Here is an 18,238-nt window from a genome sequence, read left to right as displayed (position 1 = left end):
TTCTATTGATATTCGCTGCGCATTCCATGTGCATTCTGAAGGTTCTGGTTTTCATATTATCTAAGTTTACGCTTAATCACAATTTAACTTAAAAATTTATTAATTAATTTTGCCTATCCTTGAATTTAATAATAAAGACTTTTTTTGACAAATATTTGTTAGTACTTCTTTAATATTATGTTCAGAGCCGTCGAGAGAGTTTGCGGGCCCCGTGGAAAATGACGAAATCGCGGGGCCCCATCAAGACAGCCCCGGGAAAACTGACAGAATTGCCCCTCTCTCTCTCGACGGCCCTGATTACAAAATGAATGACCAATCATTTTCCTATTATTTTTAGGTCCGCGCCTGCTAATCTGGAGCTGGGGTTCGTTTGCCGGGGGGGGGGTTATGGGAGGATTTTTTTAACAATAGATGTGGCTTTTTTTAAAAAAATAGAAAGCAAATTTAAGCAATCAGACTGTATTTTCATATTTATTATGAAAGATTTTCGAGGTTATGAATGATTATTTCAATATGTAACCGCCAAGATGGTTGAAGGATATTCTCATTCTAGCTAAAGTCGGTACTAAATATATGTATCACTGCCATGTACATGCATGGATTTAGTATAGAAGCTTACGCTTCATGGATATATCACTGTAGCCTACGGTAAGGCAATTCAATTTTAACCCCGTTTATGTCTTAAAATTCCCGTGCGTGGTGGTATTAGCTCGCTGATGACGAAGAAATTGAGGTAAAGGTTTTATTTTTTTCGGCGTGCGAGCTACTTACCGCCCTCTTCTTCTCTGAATGTTGGTCCTTCCTATAATTGATTATTGCTCGCTCATTTGGTCCCCCCACTTCTCAACTGATCTGCTGCAGGCAAACGCCTAATCAAGACTCCCTCCCCGACGTCTCCTTACTCAATATTGACCCTATCACTACTCACTAGACGACACAAAATTAACAACCAACGCTTAGTTTTTGATATTATTCATAACAACCTAGATTTAGACTTTTCTTTATTTTCACCCGCCATAACAATAGAAGAACCCGTGGTCACTCACAAAAATTAGTCAAACCTAGGGTGCTCACTACTTTCCGACAAACACACTGCGTGTGCTGTCATCGATGACTGGAATTCCTTGCCCAATGATGTCGTCATTTTATCTAATAAATCCCAATTTCGTTATAAACTATTAGACAATTTTCGTTGTAAATTATAAGGCTTAAATTTCTGTAAACCTTCATCCTTTAATGATTTTTAAAATATTGCATTAATGTGCAGGGCATTCCTAATAAACTGATACTAGTTTCTCTCTTAATTTTTTTGTTTTGTTTTGTATTATTATTGTTATTTTTTAATATGACTTTATTAATAATATCGTTCTCGCTTCACTTTATTACTACATTGTCATTCTGTCAATTGACTTATGTACAGACTTACGGTGTTCACGTATACGTCATATTGTAGACTTAGTGGACTATTGCATTCAAAGAAATAAATAAATGTAGTGCGTGTTTTAAGGTTAGTGATATATCCATGAAGCGTAAGCTTCTATACTAAATCCATGTACTAACTGTGTTTTTTCTTTAGCAGGGATGCCATATTGGGCTGGAAAGCCGCCAATTGGGCTTCTTCTCTAAAATATTGGCGGTAAATAAAGGGCTTGTCTGCTTTTTTATTTGGCTTTCTGTACTTAAAATACCGCCAAAAGGTGAAAATCATAAAATGCCCAAAAAACTGACAAATGGTACTGTCAAACCATTTGAGCAGCTTATAATTCGTCAATTTATGGTTAAGTGGTTTCATTTTGTTTTGGGTTTTAAAAACGGTGTAAGTATGTAATATTCATTGAAATTTGTAAAAGAAAAACTAATTCCAATTTTCACGATCAATTTTTGGCTTGTTTTTGGGGTGGATTGTTTAGATCTTAGTCAGTTTTTGGGCTTCTTTTCGTAATATAGATTGCCGGTCTTTTGGGCTTGTATTCAATTTGATTTTGGCGGGTTGAAGGTTTTCAATCTGGCATCCCTGTTCTTTAGTTCTGAATTTCGGGCTCCTGACTCTCCTTGCACAATATTTGATAATTTGACTTAACAGTTATCGAATGCTATCCAATACAATATTTAAGGATCTTTCAATAAAGAACGTAAGATAGTTTTTATTACTGGTAAATTGCGTTTGACATTAAAATAAAGTTTTGTGAAGTATTTACGAGTACTATTTATTGCCAAGGCCTACGCAGATAGCTGTAAAAAATAGCTTGCTATTTGTTTGGTGCCCATTTGTTTGTTACGGGAGGATTTTACTAAGAGCTCAGCCAAGTGAATACAGTATTTTCCCTCGCAAATTTTCCAAATTATCGCTGTTTGGCGAATTTTTATGATATTATTGCTATATTTCTTAAATATATTATCGCAATATTTCTGAATTTATATATGATACCTGTCGCTACTTTCGTGAAATAATATATGGTATCTGTCGCCACTTTGGCACTATAATATACGGTATCTGTCGCCACTTTGGCACTATAATATATGGTACCTGTCGCCACTTTGGCACTATAATATATGGTACCTGTCGCCACTTTGGCACTATAATATATGGTACCTGTCGCCACTTTGGCACTATAATATATGGTACCTGGCGCCACTTTGGCACTATAATATATGGTACCTGGCGCCACTTTGGCACTATAATATACGGTACCTGTCGCCACTTTGGCACTATAATATATGGTACCGGTCGCCACTTTGGCACTATAATATATGGTACCTGTCGCCACTTTGGCACTATAATATATGGTACCTCTCGCCACTTTGGCACTATAATATATGGTACCTGGCGCCACTTGGCAAAACAATATGGTACCTGTCGCCACTTGGCAAAACAATATGCCAATCGCTACATTTTGCGAAATAACATGCTATATCTGTTGCTAATTAGGGGAAATAATATGGTACGTTATTAATGCCTTTTAGAAATAATATGGTACCTATCAATACCTTTTTGAAATTATATGGTATCTATCAATACCTTTTAGAAATAATATATTATCTTTCGGTACTTTGCCGACATTGTGTGTATATATTTGCTTTTCTTGGAAAAATGTCCATATATATTTACTATTCTTGCTTCAAGAGTAACGTTTTTGATTGCATCTCTCTTGATTATATTGTCAGTTAAGGGATTAAATATTTACCCTTTTATCTCAAAATACATCTCCAAATGGATTCGAGTGATGAGAATATGTTATCACACACGGATAGTGATCTCCCTAGTGAGGAAACACAGATAACCAGAGATAATCCATTGCCCTTTCAAACTGGAGTTTCCAATGTTAATGTGATTTATGCCCTTAAAATTTTGACTTCTGTTGGAGATGGCACATTTAAAGGAAGGGTTATTAAACGGCTACCTAATGAAGGTATTAAAGGTGGTGACATTTATTTAGTCTATAATGAGGAAAAGAGAAGCGATGTAATGGTTTTGAAAGATGATGAAATAAATTGGAGAAATAAAACAAATAAGAGTAAAAAGAAAGGGCAGAATGAAACGTTTTCTATACATAAGCGTTATTTCTATGTGAAAACTGGAAAATCTGCATATTCCAAAGATTTTCAGAGACTAGTTCTCACTTTAGTTACAAGTAGTGGCCAGGACCTTTATCTATTTTTCTATAGAGGAAATGAAAAATTATGGTTTGACAATTTAAAGAAAAAGATAAAACCCAAGGCGCAAAAACAAGAGAGCACACAAAAAGGAGATTGTAAGGAACTTAACAAAATTAATTCTGACCCAAAAGAGGGAACAATTGATAGCTCAGAAAATGAACAATTTATCACGGCTGAAAAGATAGGCCATGAAGAAACGAGTAACTCGAAGCAGTCTTCTATTACGGACCATGTATCTGAGAACACTCAAAAAGACCATCTAAAACTCAGAATTTGTCAAAGCTCACTCTACGCCGCTATGGCTTTCAAAAATACAGTCTTTACTAAAGACATTAAAAAAATTAAATTTGAAAAAGAACTTCAAATAATATTTAGCCTTCATCAATCCGTTGAACTGGGTAAAAGACTCCTTAAAGCTGCGGGCCCCAAAAGCACGACCAATCAGTGCCTTACATTAGAAACAATTAACATCAGTGCAATGTATGTTACTGTGGTATCTATGAGAAACACTGAATTAGAGAATGACCCTTATTTTGATGTGTATTATTTACTACATCAAAACAGGTCGCTTAAAACTATTAAATATTTCTGGCAAGAGTTTGTTTGTAGAGATTTACAACTTGACAAATATTTGGGAGAAGTACCTGTTGTTGGTGATTATAGAGATAATTATTTTGAGGCAATCGTTGAAGAGAATAGCAACAAGGGAAATTGGTTCTTATATTCTCCGGATCAAATTCGTGATGACTTAACTCATAATCTAATAGGAAAAGGATTAACTGACCGATCAATTATTCGCCAAATAGACGAACTTATTGCCTGCGAAACGCTAGAAAGATTTGATCAAATGCGTGATCAATTTAGATCAGGTTGGACATTTGATGGCAGCACATTTCCTTATTCTGTAATCGACGATGCATTGAGAAATCACGCTATCGCTGCTCAATTTAAGAAATACAATGCATTTCAATACGAAAAGCCATATAACAAAACATCTGAAAGATTCAATGACAATTTGAAACATGAGATTGAGAAAGGAAAACTAGATTATGACCAGGTCATCTTGATTTTTAGTTTAAAACAGCTTAAGACTTTACAAGAATTTAACCTGGCTTATTCTAAGGAAGACGGTCGCTATTTGTTAAAAAAAAACGTTAATCCCAAAATACTTGAAATTTTCAAATTGAAAAAATTAAATTCTGAAAAAGACATTATCAGTTGTGTAATTCAGGGAATATATCCTTGTTATAAAGCAAAGGCAGTTAAGAGGCCTAGAGTTGCTGCTTCATTCAAAACTATTGCTCGACAATGCTTGAAAAATGACATGGTTCATTGGTGTCAAAGTACCAACGCCTACTACGTGGCAGACCCATATGACCCTGAAAGGATAAATATAGTAAACTTGCAAGACAAAGATCAGCCTTGCAGTTGCGGCAGTTATCGAAAACGAAAGACCCGTTGTTTTCACATTTCTGCAGCGGAAATGCTATGTAAAGAAGATCCTCCGAAAATATTTAAACAACATAGAGTCCTTCAACTCAGTGATCTAAGCAAAAAAAGAAAAAAAGGAAGCTGGGTTGCTCAATCTGTTCAAGACACCTCTCATAAAGTACAGTTGATTCCATCATTCCAAAAAGATATGCAGACTTCCCGGGTGGAAGACAAGAATGAAGATACGTTTACTTCTGTAAGTAAAATATCAGGTTTCGAAACTAAAAACCTTTCTTTCCAAGAAACAAATGACGATCCAATTCACTTGGCTTCAGACTCTCTAGTCTTAACACATTTAAATAGTGGGAAAATTTTGACTTCCACTCCCCTAAAATCAGAAGTGCTAAAATGTATGGAGGAAATTGATAGAGAACCTAAATCCGTTGCACTTCAAGAAAAGGATTTTTATAACATAGACAAAGTTGTTTCCAGAGAAATAAATTTGGTAGAAATAGGAAGAAATGCAAAATATTCCACTTTGTTGCCTGAGGAATATATCTCGAATTATATATTGAACGATTCTATGCTTACATTAATTTGTAAGTTGGATATGAAAGATCTTGTACTAGGTATTAGCAGCGATCATTATATTCGAGCTTTCTACAGAAATGATGATTATAATTTGCAATATCTCCTTCAATTTCTGATTGGTAGTGAAGCTGCAAAGAAAGAGGTTTTAGCTGTTTTGATTCCACGAAACCCTGGTGTAGATGACCATTGGATGCTCGGTCTGATTTTCATAAAAGCTAAAGAAATACATATTTTGGATTCGTTAAACACATCAAGCAAGGAACTGCTAAAACCTTTCCAAACCTTAATGTTGATTGCATCGTACAGTCTGGGAGCTAGTGAAGATCCAAATATTTGTCTAACAGATTGGCAATTTATTATTCCGGATGATAACATTAAGCAAACAAATGGCTACGATTGCGGATTGCTAACTCAGTTATCGTTGTACTTCTTTCTAAAAGGAGAAAAAGCTAAAATAATAGAAAGCGAACTTGGTAGAAAATGGCTCTATAAGATTGTAAATGGATCATCTGCACAAGACACCGAGGAAAGTATTGCTGACGAGAAAACAGTTAAACCTGATATAATTCCCAAAATTGAAGCCGTAATTAATAAATCCATAATTAGACTTACTCGGAAAAATACACAAAATCAAATGGTAGGTTGGATAAATTTTGATCAGAGGACTCCTGAAAACCATTACCTGCCACTCCAAGACCACGCGTATGTCAAACCATACACTTCAGGTCCTCCCAAGAACTCCGAATTTTTATCCGCAATTGATGAAATCAAAACTTGTAAAGAATTTAACTCCGATATAAACCTAAAAAGAACGTCTACCACTGAGCTATTTCGAAGCAAAACTGAATCGCCACAAAGCGATGGGCCTAGTTCCAAAAAGAGTAGACAAGAAGATGAAAATTTAGAATTTAAGGAAAATATTGTTGAAACCATTAATGAAGCACCGCCTACCTTAAAGAATGATGCAGCCTGCAAAGGTCGATTGCAAAATAAAAACGATTTAATTATTGATGAAGTGCTTAAAGAATGGAATTACAAAATTGAGACATTCCCTTTTGCCAAAATCAATGAAAAACTCTTTAGAGAAGACCCTAACCATGAAACTCTGCGGCCTGGACAATTTATTTGCACATATCTTTTAAATAGAATTGCCGAAGTCTTGATTAATAGAATTAAACAAAGTTACGAGCCTAATATGGTAAAGTTTGTTTTACCATTCCCAACGCATATGTACGAAAACACCTACAGAGGTGTTCTTCAGTTCAACGCTAATAATGAAAATTATCTCCTGGAGAGGGTTATGGGATTTTTGCAGTTGCATGAAGCTGCAAATAAAGATATTATATCCGTTACAATGATCAGAGAACCAGGAATGGAAAAGGTTCATTGCTTTTTGGGCCTTATCAATTTCAAAGAAAAAGCAATATATGTTTTAGATTCCAAAAGACTAGATTTCGAAGTTGATATAAATCATTACCGAGCCTTATTAGCAATTGCATGGATGGCTCATATAGTAGCTAAGCTGAGATTTGACCTAAACCAATGGCGCATATTTAAAAGCAACGATTGTAAAACACAGCCTAACAATTTTGATTGTGGGCTACATACCCTCCATTACCTTTATGCTATCCTTAAGGCGGAGAAATCAAGCAAAACTGAATTCGGGAGTAACGAAGGGCGAAAATGGTTGTATGCTCTTTCAAAAGCTCATAAGCGAACCTATCTTTATAAAGATGGAATGAAATTCAGAAAAAACACGCGGCTCCCACAATTTTCTTTTGATGACGTTAAAAAACTTAACAGCTTCACTATAAAACCAAAACTCAAAGCTACTGAAAATATTACCAGTACATGGTTTAAAAATACCAAAATAAATTACACAATTTGTGGTAAAGGTTCGAGAACTTGTAAGAAATCCAGACTTGACCAACAAATTCACTGCACTGTTTGCCGTGGTTGGTTTCATTTCAAATGCGAAGGCGTAATATACAAAAGTTTTCACACCTATTATGTTTGCAAAAAGTGTCGAACAGCTAAAGACTGATTTTCAAATATTTCTCAACAACGCTAAAATATTTTCATACAACACTATGTTCATAAGTTTATATATAATTACTATACTTTGTAAACCAAATTAGTATATTGCTTTGATTAATTTAAAGGCTATATCATCATATTTTATAACAACATTCTTTATTCTATATTCGAATATTTGTCTTTCATCCATTGATTATTAATTTTGTCGCTGAAATGCGACGCCAAACTTATTTTTTTTAATTTATATAAAGTTTATATATAATTTTTATTTTGCTATAGAAATATAACTTTATTACACAATATACGCTTTTCATACAGTTTTTAAAAATATTTCATAAAAAATTAAAAAATACTAGGGTTTAAAAAGGTTAAACCGGTCTACTGGTGGACTCTCTTCCTAAACCATATAGACAAATTCCCCATATATTTTATATGCGAGTCGGCTAATTGTGAAGGATACTTGTGCCACGATCAAGCGAATGAAGTTTAGGCTAGAACCCACATTCAGAAGTTAGTTGCATTTAAGAAGATAGTCCTACCCAGTACTGATGAGCCTCAAGCAAGGCGAAACCGGATAATAACATATTCAAATTTAATAAATATCTAATCAGTTTTTCTAGGAAAACATGTGGATCATCACTACCATTCAAGAAACTACTCGACCACTGCTAACAACACAAGCATTCAGGGGCACGTAGGAGAGTAAATTTTGTTAGAATGTAGTATGTTTTCATGAATTCCCTGAAAATATTTAAATCAAATGTCGGCTGTTGTGGCAACCCTAACATCCTACCTGATCTTCTAGACACAAATTTTACCCAGCCAAAGTCAGGAGTCAATCACTCCGTGAGGTAGGATCTAAAACTAGCTTTTGCTAAGCTTCGAGGGCCAGTAAACTCCAAACCCTCGTTTATTGGAGCATTTAGCGGTATTTCTTTATTCTAAACCACAGCCGAGTATAGCTTTAATGTCTCGAGAAAACCCTGACATTTAAGAACGACACAAAAGGGTACTACTCTTCTAAGTTAGTAATTTTGATAAGTATAAAAATGATTTTCCTCTTTGAACATTTGAATCATTATTATTAAAGGGAGTGTATCACTAATTCAAAAACCATCTCCTAACGCGAGCGACACCTTGTTTGCTAAAGCTCAGACCACTTAACCCCATTAGTATATAGGGTAATTTGCCCCTAACATCTGTTAAACATGGTAATTTACTTTAAGTGCCCTCCGTTAAACGTCAGTTATGTAAATATAAATCATAATATACAGAAAAGAGTTTTGTTGGCAACTTGGCATTCCTTAAAAACAACTGCATTTTAAACACAATCCTTCGAGAAAAAAAGAGTATACTTCAAACCCACAGAAGGCCAGAAAGTGCAAATTGGTACAGTTTCAGACCATATCTTAAATTACATAAAGAGAAACCAACACACACGGGCGGGGCAAATAGGGAAATGTGACTTGTCCAATCGCTTTAGTAGTTTTCATCTTAAATAGCTTAATTTAAAGTTATTTTAATTATTGTCCGAAAATTAAATACTTTTGGTCTAATTTCACGGTAATTATACTTAATTAGGTTGAAATTAACGTTGTATTGTGGTTCGGCAGAGTAGATTTAGCTTATAAATTGATACTCAATAAATAATTCACATTAATATCAATGTTTAATTGAAAATTCAATCCTTGCCGAAAAAACCCTATTTTACCCCAAACTTTTGAATTTCGCGCTTCTTCAAAGACTCGGCATATTTTTTAATTTCACGCCCATAATATTTTGCCGAACAAACCCTATTTTACCCCAAACTTTTGGAATTTCCTGAATATCGATGAATTATAAAGACAATGTAAATTAATTTCAGTTTTAAATGGGAAAAAAGGGGATTTACCAGCTTATAGCTTAGTTTTAATCTTAATTATGTAGTTTAATTAAAAGTTATTTTAATTTTTGTCCCAAAAATGTACGTTTTTGGTCGGATTTTACGTTAATTAAACTTAATTAAGTGAAATTAACGTTGGATTGTGGTTCGGCAGAGTAGATTTAGCTTATAAATTGAGATTCAATAAATAATTCACATTAATATCAATGTTTAATTGAAAATTCAATCCTTGCCGAACAAACCCTATTTTACCCCAAACTTTGGAATTTCCTGAATATCGATGAATTATAAAGACAATGTAAATTAATTTCAGTGTTAAATGGGAAAAAAGGGGATTTACCAGCTTATAGCTTAGTTTTAATCTTAATTATGTAGTTTAATTAAAAGTTATTTTAATTTTTGTCCCAAAAATGTACGTTTTTGGTCGGATTTTACGTTAATTAAACTTAATTAAGTGAAATTAACGTTGGATTGTGGTTCGGCAGAGTAGATTTAGCTTATAAATTGAGATTCAATAAATAATTCACATTAATATCAATGTTTAATTGAAAATTCAATCCTTGCCGAACAAACCCTATTTTACCCCAAACTTTGGAATTTCCTGAATATCGATGAATTATAAAGACAATGTAAATTAATTTCAGTGTTAAATGGGAAAAAAGGGGATTTACCAGCTTATAGCTTAGTTTTAATCTTAATTATGTAGTTTAATTAAAAGTTATTTTAATTTTTGTCCCAAAAATGTACATTTTTGGTCGAATTTTACGTTAATTAAACTTAATTAAGTGAAATTAACGTTGGATTGTGGTTCGGCAGAGTAGATTTAGCTTATAAATTGAGATTCAATAAATAATTCACATTAATATCAATGTTTAATTGAAAATTCAATCCTTGCCGAACAAACCCTATTTTACCCCAAACTTTTGGAATTTCCTGAATATCGATGAATTATAAAGACAATGTAAATTAATTTCAGTTTTAAATGGGAAAAAATGGGATTTACCAGCTTATAGCTTAGTTTTAATCTTAATTATGTAGTTTAATTAAAAGTTATTTTAATTTTTGTCCCAAAAATGTACATTTTTGGTCGGATTTTACGTTAATTAAACTTAATTAAGTGAAATTAACGTTGGATTGTGGTTCGGCAGAGTAGATTTAGCTTATAAATTGAGATTCAATAAATAATTCACATTAATATCAATGTTTAATTGAAAATTCAATCCTTGCCGAACAAACCCTATTTTACCCCAAACTTTTGGAATTTCCTGAATATCGATGAATTATAAAGACAATGTAAATTAATTTCAGTTTTAAATGGGAAAAAATGGGATTTACCAGCTTATAGCTTAGTTTTAATCTTAATTATGTAGTTTAATTAAAAGTTATTTTAATTTTTGTCCCAAAAATGTACGTTTTTGGTCGAATTTTACGTTAATTAAACTTAATTAAGTGAAATTAACGTTGGATTGTGGTTCGGCAGAGTAGATTTAGCTTATAAATTGAGATTCAATAAATAATTCACATTAATATCAATGTTTAATTGAAAATTCAATCCTTGCCGAAAAAACCCTATTTTACCCCAAACTTTTGAATTTCGCGCTTCTTCAAAGACTCGGCATATTTTTTCATTTCACGCCCATAATATTTTGCCGAACAAACCCTATTTTACCCCAAACTTTGGAATTTCCTGAATATTAATTTATTATAAAGATAATATAAATTAATTTCAGTGTTAAATGGGAAAAAAGGGGATTTACCAGCTTATAGCTTAGTTTTAATCTTAATTATGTAGTTTAATTAATAGTTATTTTAATTTTTGTCGCAAAAATGTACCTTTTTGGTCGAATTTTACGTTAATTAAACTTAATTAAGTGAAATTAACGTTGGATTGTGGTTCGGCAGAGTAGATTTAGCTTATAAATTGATACTCAATAAATAATTCACATTAATATCAATGTTTAATTGAAAATTCAATCCTTGCCGAAAAAACCCTATTTTACCCCAAACTCTTTTGTGCCGAAAAGTGCCGAAACGGTCACTAATTTACCCCGAAAAGCCGAAGGCGAAGCCAGAAGTCATTTAGGATGTTTTAGCAGACGACGCATGGGAGATTTCTACTATTTTAGAATTTGGGGTAATTCGGCAAAAGTTCGGCAAAAATAATTTCGGGGTAAAATAGTGTTTGCCTCCACAATAGTACTTTTCCAACTATGCGTCGTCTGCTAGAAAACACCCTTTGACTAGATTGACTTGGCTTTCGACTTAGGCGGTAAAATAGACTAGTAATTCGGCAAATCAAAAGACTAGGCGGTAAAATCCAAAAATCCATTAATAAAGCTAAATAACGACTTCATTTGAGTAGAATAACGCAAGACCATTTAAATACGTTTAAATATTACAAGTCAAAGTAATTAAAACGTTTTCTCTCAACAAAAAAGCCTGCGAAATAGTGGCGGTACCGTAGTGTGTTTATTTTCGGCATTTTTCGAAACAAAAAAAATTAAAGCTAATTAACGACTTAAACAAGTTTACATTAATCTTATAATGCTCTTTCAAAATTTTCGGACATTTAAACATCACTTCCACTAAACTCCTCCATTGTCTAACGCAATGCCAAACGCAGTGGAGTGCGATAACATTTCGTATTGCTCAAGCAATTGCATGTCGAAGCAAAGCGGCGCACTTGGCATTACAGAATTTTAAAATATTGAAGCTTCCAAGTTGGAAAACTGTGGAATCAAGCATGAAACATAATTATGAAGAACCTGGAGTAAATATGGAAAGACTAAGACGTCAAAAAGAATGCTATGACGATTACGCCAAGGAACAAGTGGCGAGAGGATTTAAAAAACCAATGTGTGATGGAATATTAATATTTAACGAAGTCAACGTAGCACCAAAAGTAGCCTGGAATAGCAGTCCCACAAAATAACCGGCTTGGCGATGTCAGCGCATCAACTTGGAACCTTGGATGACATATATGAACAACTGACGGATGAAGAAACACTACCTAAAGCTGGATATATGTTGCAGTTTTTGTGGAGCGATCTAACATCAGACTATGATATTATCTGCCCTTATTTTGCGTCTGAAAGCTCAACAAAGAGCCACTTCATATCCGCTTGCCTATTTGATGTTCTCAGTGGTCTCCACGCTGTCGGTTTCAAAGTGTCTGCCCTCTTGTGTAATGGTGCGAGCTCAAATTTGAGTCTCATGAAACTTACGCAAAATCTCTCATGAGCATATGGTGTTAAAATTAACCCTGTGAATCAAGATATTAATATCGAAGTAACGCCATGGTTTAAGAATCCGTTTCGCTTGAACAACAACATATATTGGATTATGTGTCCTTCACATCAGGTATTTATTTTGTCTTAAACATAGGTCAAGTAGAACTGTTTTATATCGTAATTTCCGTTGTTGACAGCTTAAAAATTTAATCAACGCCCTTTTCGCATCTAAACAAAATGGAAGCAGATCGTTTAAAAACAACGGTACTACATTTGGATGGGATGTTATTATTGAAATGAAAAAAAGAGAAGACAAAAGGCGAGATGAAGATGTTCCCCAGTATGTTCCAAAACTGCTGCAATCGTACATAATTCGTGATTCATGGACGAAATTGAACGTCAAGCCAGCTAAAATTATGCAGGTAAATTTTGAATAATGGTATATTAGGTTGGACATCGTAATGTCTTAAAATAGCAAGATGATGTACTGGCGGAATTATTTGAACATGCGAATCCTGACAATAATGATCCCCCATTGATTGTGATGCTTATTTAAAAGCTTGTAACTTGTTGTTTGAAAATGGAATGTTATCCAAATCAAAGGTATATTCCATGACTGACCCAGTTATGAAAAATATTGAAGATGGCTTGGACTTTTTCAAACAGTGGTTACTAGATCTTAAAGGTAGAATAGCCTTTCTGTGTGCAAACCCCTAGCGTGTTGCACGTCAAACAGGACATAATTCAGCTTTCTTGTTTAAAAATAAATCTTGGATTTTTAAAATAATTCAGGACGTATAAAAACTAGCAGCAACCGTTTACTGAGTCTGATTACACCTTGTAGATCATCAGCTTACTATAGAGACGAAGCAGCGTCTTCCAGCGGCGGGTGGATTTGATAGGTTTGGTTTAGGGTTTTTGTAAAAACCCAAAATAAAGTTCAGACCCTTAAACAATTGTCTCAGCACATTTTAGAACCTATTATCATAATTCGACCCTCAAGTCCTGAATTATATTTAAACAATAAAGCTGAATTATGTCCTGTTTGTCGTGTCAGACGACGGATTGATAGGTGCTTGGGATAACCTTCATTACAAATATTATTTTAAGGTAGGGACGCTAAGTTCAACTGTATGTATCCTGGGAAGGAATTTCTGTCGTGGCAGGTATAAAGATACGTAGTGTCTATTTTGGCCTGTTTTCGGGGCGGAAATAGTCCATGGGCTATTTATGCCTGTTTTTCGGGCTTAATTAGCCGGCCCCTAAGCGGCCCACTATTCTGGCCCGAAAAACAGGCTTAAATAGTGTAGGAGGGCGACGGAGCTATTTAGGCCTGTTTTTCATGCTAGGCCTAAATAGCTCTCTGGGACTCACAGCCTATTTAAGCCTGTTTTTCGGGCGGCGAAATTACCAGGCCAAAATAGACATGGCCGCGCGGACCCTCCTATTTACGCCTGTTTTTCGGGCGTCAAAATTATCAGGCCAAAATAGTAAGTTAACAAACGGCCAGCTATTTTCGCCTGTTTTTTGAGCGTAAAATTCCCTCAGGCCAAAATAGACATGGCCGCGCGGACCCTCCTATTTACGCCTGTTTTTCGGGCGTCAAAATTATCAGGCCAAAATAGTAAGTTAACAAACGGCCAGCTATTTTCGCCTGTTTTTTGAGCGTAAAATTCCCTCAGGCCAAAATAGACATGGCCGCGCGGACCCTACTATTTACGCCTGTTTTTCGGGCGTCAAAATTATCAGGCCAAAATAGTAAGTTAACAAACGGCCAGCTATTTTCGCCTGTTTTTTGAGCGTAAAATTCCCTCAGGCCAAAATAGACATGGCCGCGCGGACCCTACTATTTACGCCTGTTTTTCGGGCGTCAAAATTATCAGGCCAAAATAGTAAGTTAACAAACGGCCAGCTATTTTCGCCTGTTTTTTGAGCGTAAAATTCCCTCAGGCCAAAATAGACATGGCCGCGCGGACCCTACTATTTACGCCTGTTTTTCGGGCGTCAAAATTATCAGGCCAAAATAGTAAGTTAACAAACGGCCAGCTATTTTCGCCTGTTTTTTGAGCGTAAAATTCCCTCAGGCCAAAATAGACATGGCCGCGCGGACCCTACTATTTACGCCTGTTTTTCGGGCGTCAAAATTATCAGGCCAAAATAGTAAGTTAACAAACGGCCAGCTATTTTCGCCTGTTTTTTGAGCGTAAAATTCCCTCAGGCCAAAATAGACATGGCCGCGCGGACTTTACTATTTAGGCCTGTTTTTCAGGCGTCAAAATTATTAGACCAAAAGAGTAAGTTAACAAACGGCCAGCTGTTTTCGCCGGTTTTTGTGATGCAAATTCCTTCAGGCCAAAATAGACACGACCGCTCCGGGGGGGGGGCGGGGGTGCGCCGGCCTAGATATTTGCATCAAGATGCATTCACACGATAAGATTTAATTCGTAGTTTTTATTAAATCCGTGTTTCTGAAAGAGAAAGATTGAGTATCAAGGTGCGTTCACACGGTAACATTTTCTACATAAGTTTTTTTTTTAATAAAACTGAGTGTGTAAAGTTGATCAAGTAAGATTATTTCAACGAGGCATACATATTTGAATCTACAAATTATCTATGTAAATGTGTTTGTTTGTATACTTTCTCTGTAAGAACTTACTCATACGCAGAGTCCGAGTGGGAAATTGATTCCCTCCCTGGTGGGAAAAGCTACGAAAAGACCTAAGTTATAAATAAACTTCTAATACCACAATAAAACTTTACTGAACTAAAATATATTGTTTTATTCAGAATAAGGAAAACCTTAGTAGTATAATAATTATTTGTTAATGTTTCGAAGTGTTAAGCTCTACGAACCTGTTTTTGCGTAAACCTGTCCCGTCGATAAAGTTTTAAGCGTAACTGATTGTACAACAAACATTCTAAAACTAAATTTTATTTTTATAAATAATTTTATAATAAATTTATAACCCGATATTTAATTTCCTTAATTTTTCCCTGGCCTATTTTGTTAAACCGAAGAGGTAATCACTCTCTCATTCCTTGTACACTGATTAGGCGTAATCATGTTAGCGCTGTCAAGGGCAGGGCTTCTAAAGTTTACATGTAATCCTCTCATTACAGTCGTGTACACCGACAGCGCTGTGACTGGCCTCTCGACATAAACTGTATAAATGTCTGTGTTCAACATGAATAATGAACCATAGAAGAATATGTTTTCTCGCGTTTTACCTCCCAGTTATAGAGTAGTGTCAGTGCTAAGTAGAGCAACGTCACACCTATGTATTTCTAAGCTCAGTATCATCCCGCCTAAGAGGCGCTTATAGTATTCCTTCTTACAAAAGCGTACCTACACTGTCCACTCCCCTCTCTTCTGAAACTACTCTGTAAGGTAGGCCCAAATGAGAGCCTATACTTTAGCCAGACCATTCGGTTAACCAGTGAAATGACGAGGATTCCACTCTTAAGAGCGAGTAAAAATTACCCTTTCACACCCAACGGGATTATCTGGCAGCAGTAATAAGCCTATTCTAATTGATAATTTTCTATGATGTATTACATTTATCCTGGTATTTTAATTTTTAAAGCCTATGGGATTTATGTCAGATAATGGGCCAGTGGCATTTTTCCGTCAGTGGCGTCGCTATGATATATATAGCCCCCCCCCTAATAAAATCCGTAAACCCTACCAAAAATTGCTGTTAGCATCCTAAAATTCTTTAGCAATATATAAAAAATTATAATGAAAGATTCGTTAAGTTTCATCTCTGCAGAGATGAATTTCAATATCAAACAGTACAATTTTGAAGAAAAGAACAGATGGACACAAGAAAAATGTTTCATGTTCTTTCAAAGGGAGTCCCAATAGTGTGGACTAAAACCTAACCAAAACTAAAAATAAACTTAAGACGAGTGAAAATCCTTCATAATTGGTTCCGTTTTTATCAATAAAAAGCTGTATATCTTTAAAATACTAATAATTTCACGTTGACGAAAAATTACGTAGTTTTAAAGGTCTACACATTATCCAATGAACCCATTATGCAATTTTTTAATTAAGTTCTTATAATAACTAGTTTGCCCAGACTTAGCCCCCCCAAATTTCAAGCCCTAGCGACGCTACTGTTTTGCGTAAAATTGTTTCGGGTACCGGCCAGACGTTCCCATCCTATAGGTATGGAGGGCTTTTCTTGAAATTTTGGTGTCTCGACCCTACAGGGCCGAACACACACACGCCGGAGCAATTATCTCCCAACAATTGTCAAAATGTTATTTATGGGGACACTCTGACGTCCAGGTTTACTGGCGCCCATTTTTGGGTACCAGCTTAAAGGGGTTACCAGCATTTACATTTATTAGAAAGGTTCCTCTCTGTCGCGCCGCCTATGCGGTCCACACAGAGAGAGAACGGACTATATAGTTGATGAGAGCCAAGATAAAATCAGTTCTAAGAATATCCATGAGAAAGTTTTGAAAAAGTGGTTCATGACATGGGAACACAATTTAACGGCTTGAAAAGTATTTGCTATTCTGACAAGAGCTGCCATCTATAATAAAATATAGAGAGAATGGGTTATTCTCTAGAAGGGCCGGTAGAATATAGTTCATATATAGTTTTTCTGAACCAACTTTCTTCGCGCTCGGTGTGGCTAGCGCTCAAATGTGCGTCGCGTCAACTGACCCAAGTCCTAAACTAAAGTTCTTCCAAAGAAATCATTGTTCCTAAAGTGAAATGAAGAAGACGGTATAGCAATTGCTTGGCTAACTGAAATAAATGTAAGTACTTACTTTTCAATCAATACAAGATGTTTATAATTGGTGGTAGAAGCGAAGAACTGAAAAGGTTCAATGATATTTTGTCATCCGGGTCACCATTTTCAAGTTTGGATTAGAGTGTTTAATGGGTCACCCCTGAAATTTAAGTACTAAAGTAAAACTAAATGTTAATTAATTTAAGGGGTCATTGACTCATTCGTTAAGTACTGAAATGCAAACTTGAAAATGGTGGCCCGGACGACAAAATGTACTAGAATATTTTCAGCTCAAAATCCGGAAAAAAAGTCACAGTTCTTCGGTTCTACACCCTGTACACTGCGTGGATCATATCTAAATTTTCACAACCATCAAATTTAAACATACATTTTCATAGACATTTTAAATAGTTCTCAAATAAATTGCCCTTTCTCCCTACTTTTCTAATGAATTTCTTATTAATGTAAACAGATATATTTACTGTGAAACTATGGATATCAAATTAAAGCAACAATTCGAAGACTGGGAATCTTGCGAAAAAAACCACTTTGACTTTTGTAGAAAGACCTTTTCGCCAATTCTAAGCAAGTATGAACACGCTACTACTGTGCAAAGTCACAATAAAACTGCGTCAAGCAGAGCGAAAGGCAGTTTTACTCAG

Source organism: Phalangium opilio, unplaced genomic scaffold (genome assembly GCF_054372755.1).
Source record: "Phalangium opilio isolate 3A_F unplaced genomic scaffold, DU_Popi_V2 ptg000061l_1, whole genome shotgun sequence".
Lineage (NCBI taxonomy): Eukaryota > Metazoa > Arthropoda > Arachnida > Opiliones > Phalangiidae > Phalangium > Phalangium opilio.
Note: the sequence above shows the minus strand (reverse complement) of the source record.